This window comes from Cyanistes caeruleus, chromosome 2, assembly GCF_971803275.1.
Source record: "Cyanistes caeruleus chromosome 2, bCyaCae1.hap1.1, whole genome shotgun sequence".
NCBI classification, from domain to species: Eukaryota; Metazoa; Chordata; class Aves; order Passeriformes; family Paridae; genus Cyanistes; species Cyanistes caeruleus.
The window spans coordinates 108,564,227-108,589,833 of NC_141702.1; the positions used below are offsets into that span (position 1 = coordinate 108,564,227).

The window sequence follows — 25,607 nt, forward strand, 5'->3', positions numbered from 1 at the left end:
CATGTAATCCTGGGGATTTTAAACACTGGGTTTCACAGAAAGGTGCCATCTGTTGTGAATTTCATGGAAAAAAAAAACAAGCCCTGAGACTTGCAGCTGTGCAGGTGGCAGTGCACAACAGGACAGTCCTGCATCCTTCTGGGGTGCATCTACTGCATGTGCCCGTGGGTATGGGTTAGTGTCTGTACACACAGACACGTGGTGTTAAATTCAGAAAGCTCTCTTTCCCAAAAATAGATCAGCTTTCCAGGAGTGGACAAAGGGGAGTCTGTTTCCATTAACTCTCCACTGAGCTGTGGGAAGTACCTGCAGGCAGGGAGAGCCTGAGGGGGCAGCTGTACATCTTCTAATGGGCCTGCCTGGAGGGGCACAAGAGCTCAGTGCTCAGTCATCCACCAGCTGGATGGTTGTTACCTTCTGCACCTGCTTCAGATGGAGGTGATCAACTCCACTGCCAGTTATTTCCACCACACAGTCAGACACAAGCTCAGATCACAGATGTTCACTGACAGTGCCAAGATCAGAGCAACAGCACTTCCACAGCGTCACTCTGCTGCAGAGAGACCAAGCAGTGACCTCCTGCACAAGCACTGCAATCACTCCTGGTGCCTGCAAAGCAGGTCTAAATTCACTGCTTGATTTCAAGCAGGTCTGCCTAAAAAAAGTGCCAGTGGTCCTTCAGCCATTTCCCACATCAGCTCTAATTGCAGCCCCCAGTCCTCAGTCTCTTGCTTCCACCTGATTGATTGAGAACAACCCAGCTTTGCGTAGGACAGGGATGTGACATCAGGTCACACTGAGATGGGGCACGTGTAAAAGCATAGATCTGCCCCAGCATACTCCTCTCATCTGAAAGAATGTGATTCATGTTTAATTTTTATGGTGTTGGTGCACTGTAATAATGCAGCATCAGGATGCTGAACCAGTTTCTTTTTGGGCTGCCAGTGCATTCTTCACTTTAAGGATTTTATGGCAATGGTCAATGTTATTGTCACAAAAACAACAACTCAGTTCCAAGCATTTTACCATATAAAGAAGTGGTGAGACCAAAAGATCAAAAAGAATAAACCCAAAGCAATAAATGGAGGGGGGAAAAAAAACCCCAACACACACAAAATGAGACAAGAAGAATCAGTACATAGGAGAGAAAAAGAAAAGTAGTTGAAAAAAGAGAAATCAGTGGAAGCAGAAGGGAAAGGAATTTTAAGACATGATTCTGAAGGAATACCCCATCTCTCCTTAAGTTACCTCCCTGCCTTAAAAGGAGCTACAAGGCTCCAGCTTTACCTGAGTCTCTTTTTTAAGCAGTGTCTATGCCTTTCTGCCAGCCCTGCTGCCTGAAATGAGGTAATGAAAACTTACTCCAGAGAATCATAAAGCTGTTTCTGAGTGAGCAAAAACCTGCTGGTGTAATCTTTGGTCGGTTTGTTTTTATTTAAAAGGACTGCTTCTGTTCTCTCACAGCCAAGCCAGGAACCGAGGCAGGGATCAGCAACGCCATCCAGGATGCTGCAGTAGAGGGAGCCACACCATCGCCATCCCTAACTGATCATGTAAATACAGCGACTTTCAGTCATATTTGTTCTCTTTTTTTTTTTTTTTTTTGTTTTAGCGTCCAAGAGCTGGACTTCTAAAGACATTTAAGAATCAAAAAAATAGAAAAGATTTTGAGGTCCTTTACAAGACATTATAAATGGGGTTTTCTCACATATATATATGTATACTATATAACACACTGAGAGCACTGGTTAGCCTGATTGCTCAATACTCCCCCTCTTCCCGTGTTTTGCTAAAAAAGAATGAATTCAAACCAAAAGAGTAATATTGCAGATTTTTGTAATCTTTTTTAGGAAAATTCCAAATTTACGTAGTATTGTAAAGAAGTTTGCAGGAGGAGCATCCCTGTTGTGGTATTTTCAAATCCTGCTAGTAAGCACAGTTCTTCTAAATGTTTTTCAATTTTTCTATGCTGAAATAGTCTTTTTTCCCCTGCTTACACATTTTGACACCCTTAACTTTTTTTTCCCCACTTTCCCTAGTCTTTTTGCTGTTGGTAAAAGGTAAGTCAGTTAATATCTGTACTGTTCAATATATCCCCAAATTGCTGTGTGATAAGCAAGAACTCCCCTATGAATACTAAAAATGTTTCGAAATTAATTCTTATTAAGTAAAAAACTTAGATTGTTGTTCATTTTGAATTGTAGTGCGAGGTAACAGGAAAAAATGAAGCTAAGCGAAATTCTGCCTGACTGAGAAATGATATTCCCTAGGTTTGCTAAATAGCACATTAATGATGCATATGCATTATTAAATTCTGGAGAGTACATCACTGGCATGTAAATTTCCCTTAGGCATGTGGTTAGATCACTAAGTACCTGCATTTGTCTTCTGAAAGAGTGATTCATACTTAGTTGATTGTGATTTCCTACCACACTTACACCCTGTGCAAATCCCTCTTTCTGACTGACTTTTTGACTGGAGTATCGATGGTAACCTCTTGTAACTTGGATTTCTAAGATGTTATAAGTAAAAATTTTCAATATTTAGATGTAGTACGAGGCATATTCAGGTATACATCCCACTCCAGGGATTTTCAGATTTAAGGACAGGAAAACAGTTATGGCACAAAACAAATCTGCTTTTAAGAGGATTGACATCTGAAAACTAATTACTGAAAATCCATAGAATGATAGAATGGTTTGGGTTGGGAGAAAACTTAAAGTTTTTAACCCAGTTCCAGCCTCCCTGCCATGGGCAGGGACACCTTCCACCAGGTTGCTCAGAGGCCCATCTGACCTGGCCCTGAACACTTCCAAAGGTGGGGCATCCACAGCTTCTCTGGGCAACCTCTGCCAATGCTTCACCACCCTCACTGTAAAGAATTTCTCCTAAGATATAATTTAAACCTACTCTCTTTTGGTTTGAAGCCATTCCCCTTGTCCTGTCCCTCCTTGCCCTTGTGAGACATCCCTCTCCAGCTCTCCTGTAGCCCCCTTTGGGTACTGGAAGATGCTCTAAGGTCTCCCCAGAGCTTCTCTTCTCCAAGCTGAACAAACACAGCGCTCTCAGTCTGTCTCCACATGAGAGGGGCTCCAGCCCTATGAACCTCAAATCACCAACTTAGTTCAGTTTTGTAGCTTGGATCAATATGAGCAAGGTCTCAGTGAGCGTGTGAGAGGAGCAGTTTGAAAGTCTGACTTTACACAGTTTGGAGAGGAAGAAGTGTGAATTACTTTCAAACTAGACTTCTTTGTGCATGAATTACAGCGTTGTATTTTGATATTCAGTCAGCACACACGATACTGTAGTACACAGAATTTTGTTTGTGATTACAAATGGGGAGACCCATTGTATAAAGTTTGCTGGAATTTTTCATACAAAAAATTAATTTGCTGATAATGCACTTTTGGCTCAACTGGAATTATTTGTAAATCCAGACCAGAATTTAGCCCAGTAAGCTTTATCAACAAATTCAGAAAACATCCTAAAATTTTTAAATTTTATTTTAATATAATATATTTTAATGAGGTGTGATATTTTTTCATTTTAAAATAATGCTTAGCCTTGAAGTTGACTATTTAAGATGGCATGAAAATATATTAAAGTCTAACAAAATAATGGTATTTTATTTCAAAACTATTTAGGTTGACCTAAAATCATTGTTACTTTCTCTTTTGATCAGAAACACCAGACTTCTCTTTTGACTAGGCGTCAAATAATCCCCCCATATATTTGTTCCACTTCTTTACTGAAACAAAGAATATATTTGCTTCTTTAGGTGTTATTTTAGAAAATCTCTGAGCTGCCAATATATAAGTGAGGCTCTATCACTCACCTTCTGCTTGCAGGTGCACCATGTGGGAGGGGAACTGGACTATTCCTTGCACAGTGGAATTGAGAAATGAAAGTATATAACTTAAAGGTGCTTGTAATTCTGAAACTAAATGACAAGTGGGCTTAGTTCTTTTGTGGTAACCCCATGTTTTGATGACTTACAAGGACAAGGAGGATTTTTGAATTACAGGAAAGACTGTTGGTAGACATGGTATGCTTGTGTTTTCAAAAAGCCTTTGACAAGACTCGGCATGAAAAGGTATTACAAAAATAGGTTTCCATGGGATTGGAGGACAGTTGCTTTTATGGTTTGAAGTCTGATTATGTGATAAGAAGCAAAAAGGATAGTCAAAACTGCCATTTTCAGGGCAGAGAAGGGTCAACAGCAGTTCTCTCAGAAACCTGATGTGAGGCAGGCTTTATTCAACGACTTCATCCTTAACCTGGGAAGGCTGGTGGAATTAATATCCCCAAGTTTATGGAGATTAGCAGTCAAACAAGGCACAGATGATGAAGGTCACAAAAGGTGGCAGATGATGAAGGTCAAAAAGGTGGCAGATATGCTTCAGTGTAGATAAAAGTGAGGTTTTTGAAGGATGCAGCCACTGATTTCCATAGAAATACCAAAATGGGGCTGTTTGGTGTGGAGAGGAGGAGGAGGAGGAGTGGGATGTAGCTGAGGTTTACAAAGACACTCTAAGCTGGACAGGGAACTGTTACTCAGCAAGTTGTGCAATGTGGGGCTGAGGAACACTAATTGAAACTAACAGGAGATGGGTTTAAAAGAGATGAAAGATGTAATGCTGTTCCATAGCAAGGTCTGAACTCAAAAGTAAAACTTTAAGGTTGAGATAAGAACAATTTAATAACTGAAAACAAAGTAAAATATAATAAAAATAGTAAATAATAATGACTTAAAAAATGGAAGGAAAAAAAAGAAACAAATGATGCATAATAAAATTTTTCACAGCTCACTGACTGATGCCACATCCCATTCCTGAATGCAGATCATTCCCTCTTCTGGTAACTCCCCTAGTATATATTTATATTCTGGGCATGATGTTTGGTGTGGAAATCCCTTTGGCCAGTCTGGGTCTCCTATCCCAGCTATGCCCCCTCACAGTTTTTTTTTCTGTTTTCCATACCTCCTCCCTGGCAAAGCATAGGGGGAAAAAAAAAGAGTCCTTGACATAGAATAAACATGACTTAGCAGAAACCAAAATATCAGCGTGTTATCATTATTATTCTCCTTCTGAATCCAAAACATAGCCCTGTACCAGCCAGTGACAAGGAGTTAATTCTATCCTAACTAAAACCAGGACAACCCCAAATCCAACAGTTTTTTTGGGTTTTTTTACGTTGATTACTGAGGGAATGTGCTGCAAAAAAGTGCCCAGGCCCAGGTACTTTCAGGGTTGCTCCTATTGTCACTGCTGGTGACCCAGCATTTGGTGTGGATGGTCCCAGCAGTGGCACCCAGCCAGGATGTTCTTCTCTTCTTGTATTCCACATTTTCAGTAAGGTCTGGTCAATCCCTACAGTACTAAAAGCAGCTCAGTAGAGCTGGCACCCCAGTGCAGGGTGGGCTGAGTACCAGATTAAGGGGTTTTAAAAGTGGAGAGAATAGTAGTTGTTCATCTTCACAGGTTTCCTGGGCACAGTCTAAAGTTTTCTCATGTTACCTTTATTTTATAGAGGTGAGAACACGCCTTTTACTTGTGTGTGAAAGTCATGAAATGACAGTGAGTAGTCACTTTTCAGAAGTCTCTTCTCAGACAGTGACAGCCCCTTCTGTGGAGCTTTTTAAAATACAGAATAAACTGTGAATTAGCAAAGACACACTTCTGTCTGAGTCACCAGCCCAGTCCAAATGACATCTCAAAGCTGTGCTGTGCTGGAAAGTCTCATAACTGTGGAAGCCAATTTGAAAAGTATACTGATTCTTAATAAATAAAAAAGAGTGACTCCAGCAGAAGGGAGCTGGGCTGGCACAAGACTCCTTCCCTCTTGGTATCAAAGCCAACTCACGATGTCAAATGCTTTGACTGCCTATGGGGTGCCAATACTGCCAATACTGTAGGAGGTAAAAGCAAGTATGCATTGAGGGCACAATAATATGGAGGACTAAGCTACAGTCTTTTTGTAAGACATTCAAAACTAATCCACAAGCCTGCAAAAAAGGACAAAAACCCCCAGGGTTTATAATGAGAAATATGTGTTCCAGGCTTAGGGATCTAATGTGCCTCGCTTTTCCACCATAAGGATTTTTTTGTGAGATTTCTGGAACATGAAGTCAGATGCTGCTGCCAACTCTGCAGCCACAGGGGGCTCTCAAGTCATGAAAAACAGCTCTTTATTCCCTTAACTTATTTGGATTTATAGGATTACTGTGCTGAGGACTAGCTCTATGCTAAGCACCCTCCCACATTTCAACTGGCTCTTGAGAGAGCACTCAGCAGTTGTTTTTTCCCACTAAAACAGGTATCCTGAGAGCATCACAACTGGAAGACTTCGTGCTCAAGTGGTCTCTCAGTGTGTCACCCCAGCACCTCCATTCACACTCCTCTGTGCAGGGTGAACTGAGGGATTTCACGGTTTATCGACAAGATGGTGAGATCCATACTCAGGCAGGAAAAAAGCCAGGATTGCTTTGCACAATCATGCTCCATCTTAGAAAATATTTATCTGGCAAAAGTAGTGTTTCTTATAGCCTTAAAGGTAAAAAAAAGTCTCTCTAAACCTGAGTTGCTCAGGGAGACTCACTGGCAACCTGTGCAGCCCAGATCACTGCCAGAGACCACTCTGGAAACCTGGAACCTTTTGAACCTCTGGAGCAGACCTTGGTTATAAACAAACCACTGATCTTGTCTCTTCAGCTTCCATCTGTCATTGAAGCTTCTACTGTTGTAGATCTCTCCTCTGGTGACCAGTGACAGAACCCGAGGCCTGAAGTTGTGTCAGGGGACTTGAAGTTAGATATCAGGATATCAGATATCAGAGGGTGGCTGGGTGCTGGAACAGGCTCCCCAGGACGGTGTCACAGTACCAGCCTGATAGAGTTCAACAAGCATTTGGACAAAGCTGTGCAGGGCCAGGAGTTGGGCTCAATGATCCTGATGGGTCCCTTCCAACTCAGCATATTCTGTGATTCTGTGCTTCTGTGATCTTTGTTGCTACACTGATACACACTACAGATGGTTCATACATCTGAGCCAGATTCTGTCTCATTTAATTATTTTTTTTCTCTAAACTTTTTCTCCTTCATTTCCTATTCCTCCAAACTGATGCACTTTCGTTCCCGTTCTGTTTGCAGCTTTTATGCGTCACATTCTGCTCTTATTACAGTAGTAAAAATCTGGTGGGTTTGGCGTGACACCAGTGTAGCTGGTCAGAAGTGCTGTTCTGGCAGCTGAGCTGGGCTTTTGGGGTTACTGCCACCCCAAGGCTGGATCCTTGGGTGGGTGCTCCTGCCCCTGCAGCGGTGCTGCGTTGGAGCTGCTGGCAGGGTTACACACTCAGTGACTCCCTGAAGTCAGAGAACAAAACTCAAATCTGCATGTTCAGCGACGCCTGCAGATCTTGGAGAGGCAGTAACACTGAGGGGGAGGTGGTGAGCAGAGTTCCAACAGTAACCTCTTACCTAACAGCAGCAAATCTGGCTGTAGCCTACACTACTGTTCTCCATTCTTTCTGCTTCTATTGTTTGTCAATTTATTTCCCTTATTTCCTAAAAAAATATAAAGGCTGAGCATCTCTTTATTTCTGCTTCTTTTCCTCAGAAATGTAGCCAGATAAATGGGGCTACTGAGAGGGAAATAAGGAGAAGTGCTTTCACATATAGTTATATTATATAGTTATATTTCTGCTTCTATTCATATTGGAGATGGTTTACTGTGACTCCCACCTTCAGTTCTCTTTCCTTTTAACTCCCTGTTAAGATTTTCTTTATTCTGCAAGCCAGTAGTATACCAAAGGTTATACTGAGTTCACTGTAGGATAGACACCTCAGTTAAATCTCGTGGTTTCTCCTAGTAAATCAGAAATACGCACATTTTCATTCCCTTGAGATTACACTGTCAGATCACAGATATTCAAACCAACTACTATTAGCTGATTAGAATCTGAGCAACTACAACAGCTTTGCCTAAAGAGCCCCCCCCCCCCCACTTAAAACCCACTTAAAAGCTTTTATTAATTACAAAAATACTTAAATGATTTAACAGATGAAAATAGTAACAAGTACCGAAAGACCAGATGATGCTTTCAGTTATATCACATAATTGAGTTTAAAAAATGGAGAAGAGCCAATTCTATAAAGTAGGAGTAAAGCAGGCTGGTAACATTATGGCTCAAATGGAAGAATGGCTTTCATTAATCCTACTTTTCTGCAGAGTCCTGTTTTTTCTGCTGCTAGCCTTAAGTGCCTAATTGTTCAACACGGTTTCCAGACAGATTCAGCTTTCCTTTATTCCCATGGGTACTTCCAGGGCTCTTTACACAGAAAAATAACAGTTTACCAAGCTATGCAACATTCATGAACTTTCAACATTACTTTTCATTACATCCTTTTATTAAATGACATTCCCAATACGTGGTGGCTGGAATAAAATAATTCAGAGCCCGTAAGTATTGCCAATGAGCCTTCCATGACTCTGTACTCAGGAGCCTTCCACTCCTGGTCGTACCTAACCAGAGCAAATAGCAGTGGAAAATAAAAGCCTCTTCATATTTTTTGCAAAAGAAGAAGGAAGAGCAGCAGGGTAACCTGTAATGCCTACATTAATTTGCAGGGCACAATGATATAGTGAGAAGGCAGGGCTTACCACAATTATCTGTTCCTACCTTTTCACTGCTCTTTGCAGGGATGGTTGTCGCTAGCTATGCTGGGACCATGGATTCAGGAATAAATATGAAATGAAGTTGCATACAGGAGTTCACACTCCTTGGAGCATATTTCAGGCTCTCAAGCATATCACATTGCATCAGTCTCTCTAGAGCTCTTGTTTCAGGCCCTCAGGCAGATGACATTGCATCAATTTCATATTTTAAAGCTTAAAGCTTTCTGTAAGGGCAAGAAACTTGCCATTTCTTTTTCATGAAAATGCAGAATGTGATGTAATTGTATGGCACTGTGAGATGGAGCCCAAAATAACTGCATTATACTGCTTTGACCATAAAATTACTGAAGGATTTACAGTATTCCCTAAAAGTTCCTATAGAGGAACAGCTCTACCAGTGCAAGAGCCAACAGGACTGTAAGTCATTTAAACAGTGCAGGGACTGCAAAAACTGGGTAGTGTCTCCTGTGAGCATCCCACTGTATCAGCTTAGATGCTCCAGAAGTTTTTCAAGGAACCCCAGACTGGAAGCCATGGGATGGTCCCTTCTTCACAGGGGATATTTCTTAGGGATCCTGGATGGCCTTTGTCCTTTCACACTCTGTGACAACATTGAGAATAGAAGAAGAGCCACACCATTCTAGAGAGCCCAAGCCTTCCTTTGCAATATACCTATGGAAACTTGGAATGCCTGGATGGTATTCTGGGCACACCCAGCAGTGTGGAGAGTTCAAGATGTCTGGCATGTTCAGTGAAGCAAGAGATGAAAGGTTTCCAGGAACACAATGTTTGCTCTCCTTTGTCTTTGTGTGATGCTGACAAACGCAGGCCCCCATCAAGGAAGCACTTGCCAAAGTGTGGGTTTTAATTTTTCTATTTAGAAAGACTCTCTGGTTCTTTCAGATTCCAGCCTGCTCTTAATGAGTGATGACAGCTTGACTTCACCAAAACTGATGTTCAGATTCTTAAACTATTACCTTTATTTTACTCTGCTTTGCACAGAGTAATTTCAGTTTAATTATTTCTGTTAAACAGAAACCCTCTGACATGGGTTAAAGAAATTGTAATGGGTAATATGTAAAACACAAGGTAGATTCATCATCACCTAAAAAAATAAATATCAATTTTATGGGTGGGAAAAGTAACTTGCTTTAATATTTTGCCAGACAGGTCTAATTCTCTTAATACTTTGCTTCTATAGAATAAGCTTTGAAATAATAATAGTCCTCTATAGTAAATATCTGATGTTTGTTTCTATTTTATTATTTGCTAAGAAGGAATTACTTGTTAGGTCTTCTAATATTTTAGTTCATAATATGGTTCAGACTGTATTTTCTGTAAGGGTGCTGCACAACTTGTGCCAAAATAATTTGGAGATAGAGCTGGTAACCAATCTTTGTGTCAGACAGAGCAAATAAATGTAGTTAACACATGAAAATTACTTACACAATGAGCCCAAACATGTTTTTTAAGGATTGCATTTTATACTCACAGGAAATTCTTGAAGCAAGTATTTTTTAGCTTTTAGGTAGCTTCCACTGGACAGAGAGAATCCCTTGCTCTTCAGATTTTCTAGGCCTGGCTTGTGTTCCCTGAAGAGAATTTTAATAAATAACAACACAATAAAGCAGAATTTGCTGGTTAAATACAATGAGATGTATCCCAGGAACAAATCTCATGCACACAAAAAAATTGAGCACCAGCAAATAGCAAATCTGAAAATGCTCTCTGAGAGTTGTTAATATGAATTTCTAAATTGAGAGAATATGATTGCATGCATCTGATACCTCTTAGTCCCTAATTGCATTCAATTAAATCAGTTGTTCAGGAGCTTGCTATCCCTTCTCAGATTCTCAGACAGCTGCTGCATGAGTTCAGATAGGTCTGAGTTCGTAAGTAATTTATCAGGGTTAGTCTCACGCTTGTCAAAAGCGTCAAAACGTATAAAAATATTCTGGTAGATAATTTCTAGCAGTAGAAAGCTTTTCCCTCTCTAAAACCTGTGTGATGGTCATGAATACCTGCTGTAGTTCTGTGACTATTGGTGCTGCATTTTCTTGTCTTGCCCAGCTGGGTCTTTTTCCAGTCTCTAAGTAGACTGAGATTCAGGAGAAAAAATATTTCCAGAGGCACTGGGAAAAAAGCTCCCATTTTCTCAAGAAACAAGGTCTATGTTATGAAAACTGAGCAGGGAGCTAGAGCCATGAACACTCCCTCAGCCTTTGTTTATAATATTTCCAGTGTTAAGGGTGGAAGTTCTGCAAGCAGAGCAGGAGAAGATCGATTTTGAAATACAGTATGAGATGGTGCCCTTTGGACACAGCAGATAAAAAAAGGGGATTTTATTCTCTCGTGAGACAGCAACTCTGTTTAGATCTGGAAATCCTGCACCTTCACCCAACTTTCTGCTCTTGGTTGGGATGGTGGATATCCATATTGTGCCCTAGGGTGGAGGTGGGGACATGGCTGTACCAAAGAGTTCTGCATCTCTTTGGGATCTCACAGTCACAGACTGTGCACTTGTTACCATTTTTCTGAACAATTTTTGTCTCCCTGCAATAAATCTGTGATTTTCAGGGAAATCTAGTTTTACTTTACCTAAATAATTTATTTCCCCATAAACTGTTGCAGAGTTAAGCTACGTTCCCCCACCACCACTGATTTTCAGTGTTCTTGTATTTTTCACTCTGATTATTTCAGGTTTTTTCATCACCCAGTGTTTTAAAGCACCAGTAGTAGTATTGTTGGTCTAGGAGGGTAATAAGGCTCAAAACCAGGTTTTATCAGGTAGACATGGAAAACCAGGTCATCTTTCAGCCAATAAAAACTGGCCAAGAGTTGTAATGAAATAATACTTTAGATTTCCTTTGAGAACACCGTATGACTTCAAACAAGTTATGGTTTTGGTCACTCATGAATTTGAACAGGATAAAGAGGCTTGAGCCATCCTACACAGTAACACCTGTCATCCCAAAGGTTCATTTTCCACTGCAGGATGATAATTATCCTTTTTCTCCTCTATGTTCACTCCCTATTATCTGGCATCACTTTACCACAATTCTATCCTCTTTGCTAGATACTCTTCCTCCTGTACACTAAAAATAAGCTCAGTCCCTATACTTGATTTTCTTTTCCTTCTTAACCTGATAAAAGTATGTTCAATGTCTGCAATAAATTAATTTTTACAAAATATTATTTTAGCTCTACATTTTCAAAATTATGTTCATAAATGTGCTTCTCTTTCTGCTTCATTTCTCTTGCCCTTATTCTCTCCCCAGATCTGAGGTCAGTGTGTTTCCACAGAATGCCTTGATCTCTCTGCCCACAGATAATGCACCACTGCAATTCAGCAGCTCCCAACATTTACATTTAGAAATCACAAACACTCAGGGATACAGAATGGCTTTCAGCAAGAGAAATACCACCAGAAATTGACGACTTTTGTCTACAAAAGAGATAGAACACCAATTTAAATGCCTCATGCGCTCTTGTATCCATTGTGCCTCAGCCCTGACCTTACAGACTGGAGTTTGCAGCTAATGGACCTCATGATAGCTTTTGATTTTCCCAGGGTGTCTGGAGGTGGCTAGCTCATGGCCCATGCCAGGAAACATCAATCTCCCAGCCTTTACAAGGCCTAATGGATCACAGACACCCGACTTCCAGCTGTAGGAATATGATATTTTAAACTGCTGCCTTTCTTGTCCTTTCAGATTCTTATCCTGCTCAGTTGAATGTCTGTCCAATTAATCCACAAAACACAGAGGATGAAAAATGATTACTTTTGCTCCTGCTTGTTTTGCAGAATCAAGTCCATTTGTCTTATGCTTCAGGTTCTGGACAGTTTAATGAAGTGTTGACATGTACTAATGACAGGCAGGGAACTGCAGCACTCCTGTTTGCAGGGTTACTGTCTCCTCATATTGAACTGGGGACATCAGCATCCTGTAACAAAGACTTGAAACTATCACAGGCAAAATACAGAACATTTTGAAGTGGACTCTTCAGAGTTTTTGAACGGTGAGAAAAATGGAATTAATATTCTACTGGGATTTTTCACATTTTTACCATTATGTGCTGAAAAGCAGCAAGGAGTATATGGGACAGGAGATACCCACAGTAACTTACAGAAAAGAGAAAAAGCATCATTTGAAGTCCTGAGGTTTTCTCAGTCCAGTTCCAGTATTCCAGCCAGTTTGTTGAGTTTTTACATCCGTGGTGTCACAATAGCTATGATGAAAACAATTTATAAAATATGAGGCATACTTACAAAAAGAAGTAGCTGAATGGGCTAAATTATGCTCCTTCTCCAGATGCCATACACCAATCCCAACCTTGTATAAACTTGTTGACACACAGAAGTTCAGGTTGGTTTTGAATCAATGCCAGAAAATCTAGATTTTGACCAGTCATAAATTTTTTTACTAAATTATCAGTCAAATAGAAGAACTTGTTTTTCAGAGGCAATTTAATGTAAAAATTTCATTTTGCTACAGTTTGCTCTTAAATTTTGCTGAAGTGAAACATAGCCTGGCAGGAATTATTTGCATAGCAGGTAACATGGGTTTGTATTGTGAATCAGAAGTTAGTAGGGGATCTCTTTTGCTAACCTTTTAAGAAGCTCTCCAAAGAGATTTTCTCTGCATGGAATGGCCCATAGGAAGCAGCTTGCTTTTAGCAGAACTGTGCTTTGCCAGCAAAGTGTTGTGCTGCAATCACAGCTCTTGGATTAAGCAAGAGGACAGATTTAAAGCTCTGAGTCACATGAAGAGGGCCACGTCCCTGCACACCTTTTTCTGGCCACTTGTATTTGTGAAGAGTACAAACTACAGTAGCCTTACCCCAAAAGATTGTGTGGGACTCACTCAGGATTGCCAGGCACTTTGCTATTCTTCATAAATTGAAAAATGTTTTAAACTCCAACAGAGACCATCATCAGCAGTCACTTGTGGACACCCACACTCTTACCAGAAACACTGCTGTACTTTGCAAGGCAGGAGACAGCACGTACTCTCCTCCCATTCTGCTGCCAGAAGCAGTTTTTCCTTACCTTCCCACTCTGGTTACCAGACCAAGGCAGAGACCTGCAAGGTGGAGGACTTAAAATAACCAGGAGAAATAAGATACTCCTAAACTGCATCTGCTCTACCAGGCCTACCCCCTGAGGAGTCAGAAGTCAGCTAGTTAGACACTGCAAGTGATGCTTTAGAAAGCATGAAAAGTTCTTCCTTAAGCATTATTGCCGCTGGGATGGAGTGATTCATCTTCCCCAAAGTTGTATCGGAGCTCTGCCCTCACAGAAGCATCCAGGATGTAAAAATCTGACAAGAAGGTGCAAGGGTTTATTAAAAGTCTTTGCAAGGAACCCCAATCTGTCTCAGAGACACTCTCCATTTGCCCCTGGATGGTATTCCCTAGAAGGGAATGTCAAAAGGAGGTCAAGTGTTTTACCACACTGTGTGGGTGAAACGCATCAGGCAGTAAGAGGCAGAATACAAATACTTGGAGCAGCAGAAGCCCTGAAAGAGTTGTGCACTTTTCCTCTTCGAGGAGGCAATATCACCCCTGACTGTAAATAAAAATCACCTCCCCCTCATCTCCTCCTCCATATCTGCTCTCCCACCCTGAGTTCTCTTCCTTTCTAGCTTTCCTATTGACGAGGATTTTTTTAAACTTTCCTTATAAAACGCCAAGACTGACCTGCTTCAGTGCCTTCACAATGAAATGGAAGGCTATGATGACAAAATTACACCTTTTAGGAAGTTTGGAGAAAAAAACTTTGACAGTTAAAATGCAATTGCAGCTTGTTACTTAATTACCTGATACCTTCCCCACACTCCTTGACCAGATGTAGCTGGCAGGTGAGATACAATAGGAATACAGAATTGTGTAGATTGGGAAGGATGTATGAGGTCATAGAGTCCAACATTAACTGAGCAGTGCCAAGCCCATCACTAAACCATGTGCCACATAGACTTCTAGGGATGGTGACTCAACCACTTCTGTGCATAGGCTGTTCCAATATTTTACAATCCTTTTGGTGAATAAATCTGTCCCAATACCCAGTCTAAACCTTTCCTAGCACAGATTGAGGCTGACCTCTCCTCCTGTGACTTATTACTTGAAAGAAGAGATCAACACCCACTTGGCTTACACCTCCTTTCAGGTGATTATAGAGAGTGATAAGGTCACCCCAAGCCTCTTTTTCTTCAGGCCAAACACCCCCAGCTCCCTCAGCTGCTCCTCATCAGACTTGTGCCCCAGACCCTTCCCCAGCTCCACTGCCCTTCTCTGGAGTCTCTCCAGAACCTCCATGTCTTTCTTGCAGTGAGTGGCCCAGAACTGGAAGCAGTATTTGAGGTGTGGCCACACTGATACAGATTTACTACTTGCTCCCACTGCAGGTGATGTTCAGGGAAGGCCTGCTGTGGGTCCTCCTGCTGTTTCAAGGGTATGTGGCCAAGGAGCGCCGAGTAAAGCAGGTTTCTGCCTGGCTTCTCTCCTGCCAATTGCCAAGTGTATTTTTAGCAATGTGTTTCCCTGTGCCTGCCAGCTTCATTCTTCCTGAGCTCCTAATAAGTGCTGGCTGCTGCTCTGGGGCCATGGCTTGTGCTTCCAGGCTGATTCTGCTTGTCTGCTGGAGCCTGACTACAGGGAAATGCATCCCGCTTCCTCAATGGCAGGTTGACAGCTTTTCAAGCACTTCTTAAACCTCATCTAGACAGAGTTCACCAGTGGGACAGCTTACACTGCTCCTGCCAGCAAGGAGAACCCGACGTGTTTCTTGCACCCTGGGTCAGATCTCTCCTGGGCATTCATCTCCTTCTCAGTGAAGTCCTACTGCTTTCTGCAGGGCAGAGGAAGAAAGATATGCACCCTGCACCCATGTGAGGGCTATCAAGGGACTGCAAGAATGCCAGAACTTCTGTAATTCCTGCTGCCACTGCTGACAGGCAATCAGGCTGAGCTGGCAGGAATGGCATAGGAAAGGTAGGAAGGCTGTCTTTTCGAAAAGGTAGAAAAGACTGAGAGAAAGAAGATAAGAAAGTGAGAGACATAGAAGTGCCCCATCTTCTTCCCCACACTCTGGCCATCTGGAAGTTATGGGATCAGAAAACATCAGGGGAACAAAAGAGTTTGTTCATTACTCAAGTTTTGTTCTGCTAGTTTTGTGCTGCTGCAGCAAAGGTGACCTGAAGAAAAAAATGCTGAATCCTCTCTAAGAACCTGTGATCTTTATATTTGTGGCTTGTATTTTTCTCATCAAAAGTCCCATATCTTTAGTGCTACGACACTGGTTTCTGCCCTGGGTACAGATATGTGTTAACTACATTTCTTGTAACATCCATCATGCACTGCTGCCAGCTCTCTTGTTTTTCACTGCAGTATAGATGTTCCCTGAGAGCTTATCAGGAAAGCACTTACTGCTTTTTCACTGCTTTCTGCTTGCTTGCATCAGCCCCCTCCTGTATTACATTCTTCCTTCAGTCTATTATCACTTGTGCAGGGAAGGCTGCTCTTACAATCTGAAAGATTTGGATTTGCTTCTATTTTACGATGTCATGGTTTGCTGGATGACAAGTCCTGCAAGTCCATGAGCAGGTTACTTGAGGTTGGACCAGAAGAGGGTTTCCCAGACGTCCCTTGCCTCATGATGAAGCTGCCATATTCAAAATGCAGGTATGCAGCACTAGTGCTCTGCCTAGAGCCCCTCCAGAATTCTTGGCCCTGGCTTACAGAAGCATATCCCTTAGCTGAAAATGTCTCAGTCTAGGATCAAATATCCCAACTCTCTGTTCAGATCTTGCATCTCCTTCTTTGAGCTCAGCCCTATTGAGAGGCAACATAACCTTTCCCAGCACTAACCTGCTGCAGTGCTGCAGAGCACAGATTGTTGAGAAATTGTGCTCTCTGCTTCCATGTCCCATAAGCACTGGAGCTGAGCATGGGCTTGGGAAGAGTGCAAATGTTATTCACAAACCATTTCACTCTCTGCTTTCAGCCTCTCCTTTGTGAATGGTAGTTACCAGCAGAACGGGTGGTGGCTGAACGTGCCCTCAGAAAATAATTCTTTCTCTATGACTAAAGCTTTTGTGGAGTTTGTTTCCTTTCCCAGCTCTCACTATGATTGCTGTAATCTCACCTGTTTCACAGGCTGTTGTCACATATGGAGGAGCAGGCAAATCAAAGGGAATCAGCAGAGCTCCAGAAAACCTCAGGTAGTAATGGTGGAACTTCAAGTCACCTAAATTGTTAAGCAAAATAGGTCATGAAATCATGGAATCATGGAATACCTCAAGCTGGAAGGGACACACAAGGATCATCAAATCAAATTCCTGGAAAGAGGAGGGGAAAGAGGAGAAATTAATATAATTTGACATCTGCAACTGATTTCCATACACAAAAGTCAGGATCCAGATTCACATTCATGAGCAGGCTGCTGAGGGACAGATATTTGACCTCGAGTACTGTTTGAACACCCCATTGCTGAATATTAAACATAGATCTGTTTGTGGGTAGATGCAGATCTTTCTGAGGCACTTGCTGGAAGCAGAGGAAGTTGCCAGAGCCACAAAGCCTCTGTGTTTCCATCCTTGAGGACATCTCTCCTTGAGGATGCCTCTCCTTGAGGATGCCTCTCCTTGAGGATGCCAAGGTGCCCCCGGGTGAGTTAAGAGGAAAGGTCCTCCTGTAATGACCACTGGTTTGAGGAGTCCTACCCTGGTGACACCATGCTCTGTCCCTTCTCAGCTCAGGTGCCAGACGTCAATTTTTTCCTCTGTCCCCTTCCCTTTGTCTCTTGTTTTTGGCAGAAAACCCTGCAGCAATCAGGCTCGTTTGTTTTGGCAACACCACACAGAGTTTGCACAGAGCCTCCTTCCTGCCTGCCTCCTTGGTGTGGATTTTAAATCAGGTCATGATCCCCTTTCAAGGACAGACTGGTAGGGCAGGAGGTTATGACATGCTGCAATTATTCCACAGCTGAGTGTAGTTCATCCACAGAACAACCACAGCTTTTATAACCAGGCCTCTTTTCCATGATTTTTAACTGAACTCCTTCATTGGCAATGTTATGAAGATAATGACCTTTATGGGTTGATTTGAATTTTTTTTGCTTGCAGCAGGGAAGGGATTTGTTTTATTTTACTGTTCCTGTGTAATGCTGTAATGCATGGTAATTTATAAACACGTCAGTAGGGAAGTTTGTAGAAAAAAGGGTTATTTTTTAGAACCATTTCCTAGAAGAGTAAAGGGTGTATTTTCAGCAGTGAGTAACAAAAGCATCAAGTACAGAAAACTGAGTTACTTAAGAAGTGTCTCTCCATGTCAAATAAAAGTGAGTTGTTATCATTCTAAAAGGTCTCTTGACTGCCAGCAGTGCTTATTTCAGCTGACAGTAATAGTAGTTTTGTAAACGTAACTTAATTCTATTCAAACACTTGGATGCAGGGCCAGGTCACAAGGAATGCTGTAAATTTTCTGTGTTCCCATCAGTCAATAGAATTAAGAGGCACTTCTCTCTTTCCAAAAACTGTACCTTGAACTCTCCCACATGCACATTTGCTCCCATTTTTCTTTTCATGGTAAGGATGGGTCATCTAGCCAGAAACTCCTTGGCTTGCAGAGTGCCAGCAATAAAGCACTATAGAGAAATACAGAGATCTGTAATTAAGAGAAATTGTTGGGGCCAGAGGAGAAGTTTACAACAGTTTATGCCTGCTTTAAAAGTTTGCTTGCTTGAGCAGTACTGATTCCAGCAGTTCCTGTTTTATAGATTTTGGATTCTGAATATTCTTCTAAATAGGTAATTTAAATTTACATTCCTGGAATTCATGTCCTTGTCTTAAAATAAGATATGTGAGATACCATTGATAATACCTGCTAGCAGCATTCTGAGTTTGATGGTTACTCCCCAGTACAGATATCTGTCCCCTGAAAAAACATAAAATTATGATGAGAATGGATGGCTGCTTAGAGGAGTAAGGGGAAAAAAAATAAAGATCCAGGGTGAAGGACTTGGAATTTTTTCATTTTGTTTGTTGTAGGATTGCTCCAAACAGAAATTCTTCCATGATGAAGTTTTCTCTACACATTACCTAGGGACTACTTCTCAAAAAAAGAGTGGTCTTTGAGAGCACCCTGGGATTGTGGTGAGCTTTGAAGGAGACAGCTGGGAGAATGAACTAATTATTCCTACCTCTGAAGAAGTTCCTATTTTTTCAGTCTGGCTGGAGATCTTGATTCATTTGGGCCAAGTTGAGACTTTTATATGTCCCTTCAGGGAAAATGACACTGACATATGGAACAAGGAGTTCTGAAAAGCATGTGTGATATTTCAATCATTTTTAATTTAGTTTCTGGCCTTGTTTGCCTGTCTGCATTTCTCAGTAAGTGGGAGAGACCTACATCCAACCTGGTAGGAGTGGCTCTTGTAGCCATGTTTTTCCATACTGTAGCCGTCCCATCATTTTCTTGTACAGCTCGAAGGTGGAGACACACAGGGAAGGCAGCCAGGACAAGTGCAAATAAATAATTTTCATCCAGTGCACACGTGGTAGTGACTGTGTTTTCAACACACCAAAGAAGCTGGTAGTTTTGTTTCATGTACAAAATCAAACAGGTATATGTAGTCCCAGGACGGGTGGTAACAGAAATAGAGTCCTTGGTTTGTTTTTTTAGGTCTGCTTATGAATTTGACATTTTCTGAACTCCTGAGGACAGTTTTGTGACACAGGTTCATGTTCTTGTTTTGTAACAGAATTTCTGTGTGATGTGGTAAAAAAGACAGACTCTGCCACACTTAAAAGGAAAAGGCTTTCCCCCCTACAGGTGTTGCCCAGACTGTTCATCTCTGGGTTGCTTAGGTGTTATTTTGAGGTGGTTTCTACATACACAAAGCATCGTGGCCTCACTGAGAGTAGCATGCACTCAGAAAGGGATGCTTCTCAAGTTTTGCTGAGAGATGGAGAATACAACAGTTTTAGCAGGACAACATTTACCACACCAACCAATATTCAGCTAAACAAAACCAAAGCTGGAAAGACTTCACTGATTTCTCTGAATTGTGTGTATTAGTGAACTGACATAGAATTTCTAAGCACTCTTACTTGTTTTGATATCTTGTCTTACAACTTTCACCATTTTAAAAGCAAAGTCAACTCATTAACCATCAAAACCAAAGCAAGAAACATGCCTGTGCTGTAGCTAACTACAAATAAGAGATATCCCTTCCCAGAGATTGCTTAAAGGCAAAGAAGGTGGGTAATACAGAAAATAAAAGAAACAAATGGCATATAAATAATCTATCTGCTCAAGCTGTTTGTTCCAATCCAACACCTGTTCATGAGGTGTCCTATAAACATCAAACATCCTGTGGGATGAAAATTAGATTTTTGCTTTTGCTTTTGGTTTTTTTATTCTTCCTTGATTTGTGGGCATGAGTGGAGAACTTGAAATTTTAAACAGTAAAACCCTGCCAGAAGAGTAAGGTAAGATCAGAGTTCAATGCATTGATTTCAGTGCAGTTCCTTTCCAGTATCCTTGTTGCCACAGCCTCCTTCTCTCACAAACTTGATCCCTATATATCCCTCCCCACACCCAGGCCCAATTTTACCCAGTACTCTGTCAATATTTTGTCAATGTCAATATTTTTTCATACTCAGTGTCTAACTTTCAGATTCAGGTTTGACCAGAACCAATTTTTTCCTCCTTGTACATAAGCAGAAAATAAAACAGCAAAATGGATTTACATTTGAATTCCCCAGCTTCCTAAAAGCCACTTGTGTAAAGATACATTCTGTCAGTGTGTGTGGAATACCAGATGTCTGAGGCTGCCAAGAAATTTTGGGAAATAACCCACAAGGGCATGCTGAAGAAACTGGTGGAAGATCTGGCCATGCTGAGGGGCATCCTCCACAAAGATTGAACTCTTGCTTATTTCATGTGTCTTGCTGGATCTTTCAAGTTTCAACACTGTGCTACTGGATTTCATCTTAAACACTTAAGTAAATCTTCTACTACAGTCTGTTCTTTCTGAAAAGCCTGTCGTAACAAGTTCCTGTCATAGCATAAGGAGGATGATAAAGTCCCTTTATAGCAATAAATACTGCAGCCACAGCAGACAAGAGCTGGAAATTGAACTTTGCTCTTTTCTGTGATGACACAAATCTGGTGTGAGTTTACCTTGATCGATTACTCAAGATGCAAGGTAGTACAAGTGAAAGCAGGACATAATGTTTTAAATATTAGTATTACGTGTTATGAAGTAGTCTTGTAAAAAGTAAAGATTTTGTGATAGGATTACTCAAAGGGGAAAACCCAGAATCAGGCTTTTAGCTGGCAGGCGTATGTCCTGCAGTCAGGGAATAAAATCATCTTGCTCTTACCTACTGCTTTAAATAAAAGATCAGAAAAGCTAACTCCTTTCTTAAAACCCTTAAGCTACAAGACTTCCTCTCTCCAAATCAGTGTGCTCACTTAACATGCAGTGAGCTAGACCTGAAAGGTCACAAGGTAGCACTGAATCATTATCTATTTAAAAGAATTAAAAGATAAGGGGAGAAAAAAGTCAAGTCTATTTTTAGCTTTGAAATTTACGGCTGTGATAGCATCTGGCCAAATGAAAGTGATCTGATCAAAATGCTGAAAGGCAAAGATATCTATCCTTCATGCATCTTTTAAAAGCACTGCAAGCCAAAATGTTGGAACCATAGGGAAGAAGTTAATCTTACCTTCAACTGAAAGATTTACTAAAGCCTATGGCAAAGAATTTAAATGTTAACAGATCAATTTCTCTTGCAGAAATACAATTCTACCGATTCTTTTAGATTTGTTATTAATCTAAAGGCAAGGCTCCACAGAAAAGGCAATTCATCTTTGTATAATAAGACCACATTAAATTATGCAGGCATTAAGAGCTTCTTTGTCACCTCAGAGTTGTAGGATTAGGCTGCTTTAAGTAGCTGCAAGTAGCCAAATCACTGAGGCTCTCCAATCCCACATCTCCAATCCAATCCAACCCAATCCAATCTCTCCAATCTCCCAACCTGTAGGAAAGAAACTGCTGGAACACTTGCAAAAAAGTTATACCAGTGTATAAGGCTGCATATGAGGATGCATTTTTAAGGAAATGCTGATTCAAATGAGGTTTGAAAATGGTGGCAACTGGGATCACTTTCATATATTTTAAAATAAATGGCAGAATCCAAATTTATTTCCCAGGGCAGTTCTGCCCCCTGCACTTTTGCTCCCTCTCTTGCATAGACAGTTCATTATTTTAGCAGAATCTGATTTTCCCAGGGAGCCATGGCCACAAAATCATGTTGCCTTCTAGAAAGTTGCAAGACTAGGTCCAACACATGAGTGCAAATGCTGATCTCAACCCTATTCCAAGGGAATTTCTGTGGCATTTGGGTGGCACTGCCTTGGACACCAGCTTTTAAAGCAATAGCTGTGGCACTGTCAACTAGACAGAGATTTTTGAAAGCCTTACAAAAGATATATATTCCCTTCATAGGTACAGGCTGTGAACCCCAGCTTTCACCAAAAACCTCCAGATTTTAAAATAAAACTTCACGTGGAAATATCTTGTTTCCCTAGCAGATGTTTCCATCTTGTCCTGTATCATGAAAATGCCATGCCCCAGCAGCATGGAAGAGTCACCAATCATTTCCTGCATTCTTCACAGAAACAGGGGAAGAAAGGCTTTAATGAGCATGGAAAGAAATGGGATCTGATAGACAGAAAAATTAAATTTACAGTGTTGGTGATCTTCAAGTTCAGGAGAACAAGATCCATTTCTGTCCATTTTAGACCAAAATTATACAGAGTTTTTGTTTCTTCTGACATCCTTGCTATAACACCGTGTTTAGTCTTCTCCATGATGAGCAGCCCAGCAATCCCAGGCACTGGCAATACTGTTTTGCTCATGTCACATCAATTGATCCTGTGTCTGGCTTGCCCATTAGATTTCCCTTGTATTGGAAGAATTTTTGCTGGCTGGATCCTCAGCAAACTGAATCCTGGTGGACAAGATTTCCGTATCTGCATTTCTTCCCATTATATACCAGGCATAAGACACCCCTTTACCTGGCAGGCTCTTCAATTTGCATTTTTGACATAATTCTCACGTAAGTGCAGTGTGGTGAGAGCAGGCACAAGTGTTTCCCCGCCATACCCTTGGGCTCATTACATTTCGCACTTAACTTTCTGCATGGTCCTCATCACACAAAAGTAGAAATTATTCCTGAATGTTCTGTTAAAAGAAGTTGCAGGCAGGTTGACAAAAAATTTGTTGAAAGAGTCACCATTCTGCATGGTCACACAGGAGACCAAACAGTTTCTAGAGAGCCTGGAGGCTGTGAATTTAACAGTGCAGAAAAAACAAGGGGAAGCACACATCCAAAATAGGACACCCAAAATAAGAAGAGCAGCCTTCCTCTTTCAGTGTAATGGGCCAACAATAAGGCAAGTTCAGCAATGTAATGGTAACAGAATTTTGTAAAAGTCTCTTTCAAAGATAAAATTTTTAAGTGACAGGTGTCAGCGAACTCTGTAACTTCTTTACTCATATCCTCCCCCTGTACTGATGCAACTGAAAATAATTTTTACAATTAGAGAGTTTAAAAGCACCACTTCTACAGCTGCTTTCAGGAACAAGAGACTCCACTGTGTTTTGGATACTGATTGAATGTTGGGAACGTGAAGGTTACTGAAAAAAAAAATGAAAGCTTGCCCTGCTGGTGATCCTTTCAACTCTTCTTATTGGGTGTTGAAATGTTGTCAGTTCAGAGCTGCTGCCAAGACACAGTCTGTATGCAGAGCTGAGTTTTCCTTTCCATACACAAGACCCCTGCAATGGTGTGAAAGATTTTCCAACCCCATAAGTTTAAGCCACTTCAGCTCATGACTCCCGAACTGCCTTTTTTCTTTATTCCTAAATCATAGTTGTTTTCCCATCTACTGTTGGCACTGCTTTTCAGAGAAAACCTAGGCAAAGTGCCACTCCAATGATCCCTCTTTCCCTGCAAGTTTCACTTGAGATGGGAGAAGCTGCTGCCCAAGCCACATCCCTCTCCAATCTTCCTGTGCACACACTTCTGTCCCCCATCTGCCTCTACACCACACTGCCTTGATTTGCACTATCCTCCTGTTGTATACTACATCTCTGCCATTCCATATGTCCTCATACATCTTTCCAGACTGGATTTTGCTGTTTCCTTCTTTTATTTTATTTTTTTTCCTTTTTTTAAAATTTTTTTTTATTTTTTCTTTTGTTTATTTGGTTGGTTTGGTTTGTTTGTTTGTTTGGCTCCTTGCAGCTGTTGTTTCCCACACACTCATGTGTCCCTTGCATCCCTGTCACACTTGACAATGAATATTAAATGCCCTCAGAGCCAGAGGGACTTTTGCAGCCTGAGGAGGCTGCTCCAGGTACCCACAGCCCTTCAGCTCCATCAGCACAGGGCACAAGGATGTCTGCAAACCAAAGTATCCTTCCAGGGTTCCCAGAGGCTTGTAGCTTGTGGAAACCCCATGAGGCTCTCTAGTTAAAGAAGCAAGACAGTATTTCTAATAGAGAAGCAGGTGGTCATTCTGTTTTAGGGTTTTTTTCAATTAACAAACAGATTTTGTGTAAATATGAGTGGTGTTAATCTGTCATTCAAGTCAAATGTCCAATACCTTATTGTACTACTAATGATAGTGGGAGGGTGTCTGTCTTGGTGTCCTACATAAACTTCCACATCCATATGTAAATCTTGCCTATAAAAGTAACCTGTTGGACTTATCTATTTTGTATTTCAAGTTATGTTAATATTTACCCTGACAAACTAGCTTAAGGTAGAGCAATGTCTTGCATGCATTCCTCAGGTCTTCACTTTGAGCTACAGCAGAACTGGCCATGAGCCCCTTTGTGGGGCTGAACTTTGAGACTTTGCTTCCCATTAAGCTCCCTCTCCCAGAAGAATTTTGATTGTTTATGTTCCAGGCTTTTGTTTCTACTACTCTGCAAAGTATAGTGCTAAGTCTCCGCAGGAAGTGTGAAGATACACCACCTCCAGAAGCATGTAGTACCAAATGTGTGTTCTTTAAACACATCAACAAGATCAGGAAACAGCTGCAGGGACCGGATCGCAGCACACAGCCAGGCTAAATGAACAGCCACTCTCCTGATATAAGTTCTTCATTAGCTGACGAAGCCAACTTAAGCCTACTGTATCCAGTTTAAACTGCAGATCAGACACGAAAAGTCTAATTCAGGCAAGCTATAAATTACACTACATGCTCATTCTTTGTCATGATCTCCAATCTGTTCTTCCAGTGAAATCTTGGAAATATTTCTTTCAGTTCTATATTAAGCCACGAAGATGGTATGGATTTTTGTACAATGTGTAATGATCCATTTTACAAGCTTATGAATCTATATAAGTGCTGTATTAGCAGCCTGAAAGGTCTGTCTTTTAAACTGACATTTTCCACATCATCTGGTGCCCCAGAAGAAAACAATGTGTCTGCTTAGGCCACATACAGTTCTTGAGAAAAATGGGATTTCCTACTGCAATGACTTCTTCAACATTTTCCTGAGGCTTTAGGATTAAATATAGCCAGCCTTGCTATGAATTTGTCTCACTCTCATCTTTTCCAAATTTAAATGTTCCAGAAAGTTAGCTTCAAGATGTAGTAAACCTATTCAGTGGCACCCACAGGGTCAACTGGGTTTTCCAGCATGTATTAAAGTTAGGAAAAGCCTATTAAACTGTCTCATCCTGCTAATATCCAGCTCAGCTGTAGGTGCACGCTCCCCTAAAATATATACTACACGTCTGACCTTCTCATTCTCCTCAGCCAATACCAGTCCATGGACAAAAGGACCATGAACTTGTTGATGCACTGACTGAGAGAGGAAAGAGCAGGGAGGGTTATTTGGGCTGAGCT

The 25,607-nt window shown here is 41.2% G+C and overlaps 1 long non-coding RNA gene across 1 annotated transcript; it reads right to left on the reverse strand.

Moving 5' to 3' along the window:
- Positions 1–7,029: 7,029 nt before the first annotated feature.
- LOC111926669 (uncharacterized) lies at positions 7,030–16,684 on the reverse strand. Its single transcript, XR_002863107.2, has 3 exons — positions 16,539–16,684; positions 12,801–12,902; positions 7,030–10,264 (listed from the first exon to the last, which is right to left on the reverse strand). It is a non-coding gene; the product is annotated as an uncharacterized LOC111926669 (long non-coding RNA).
- Positions 16,685–25,607: the final 8,923 nt, after the last annotated feature.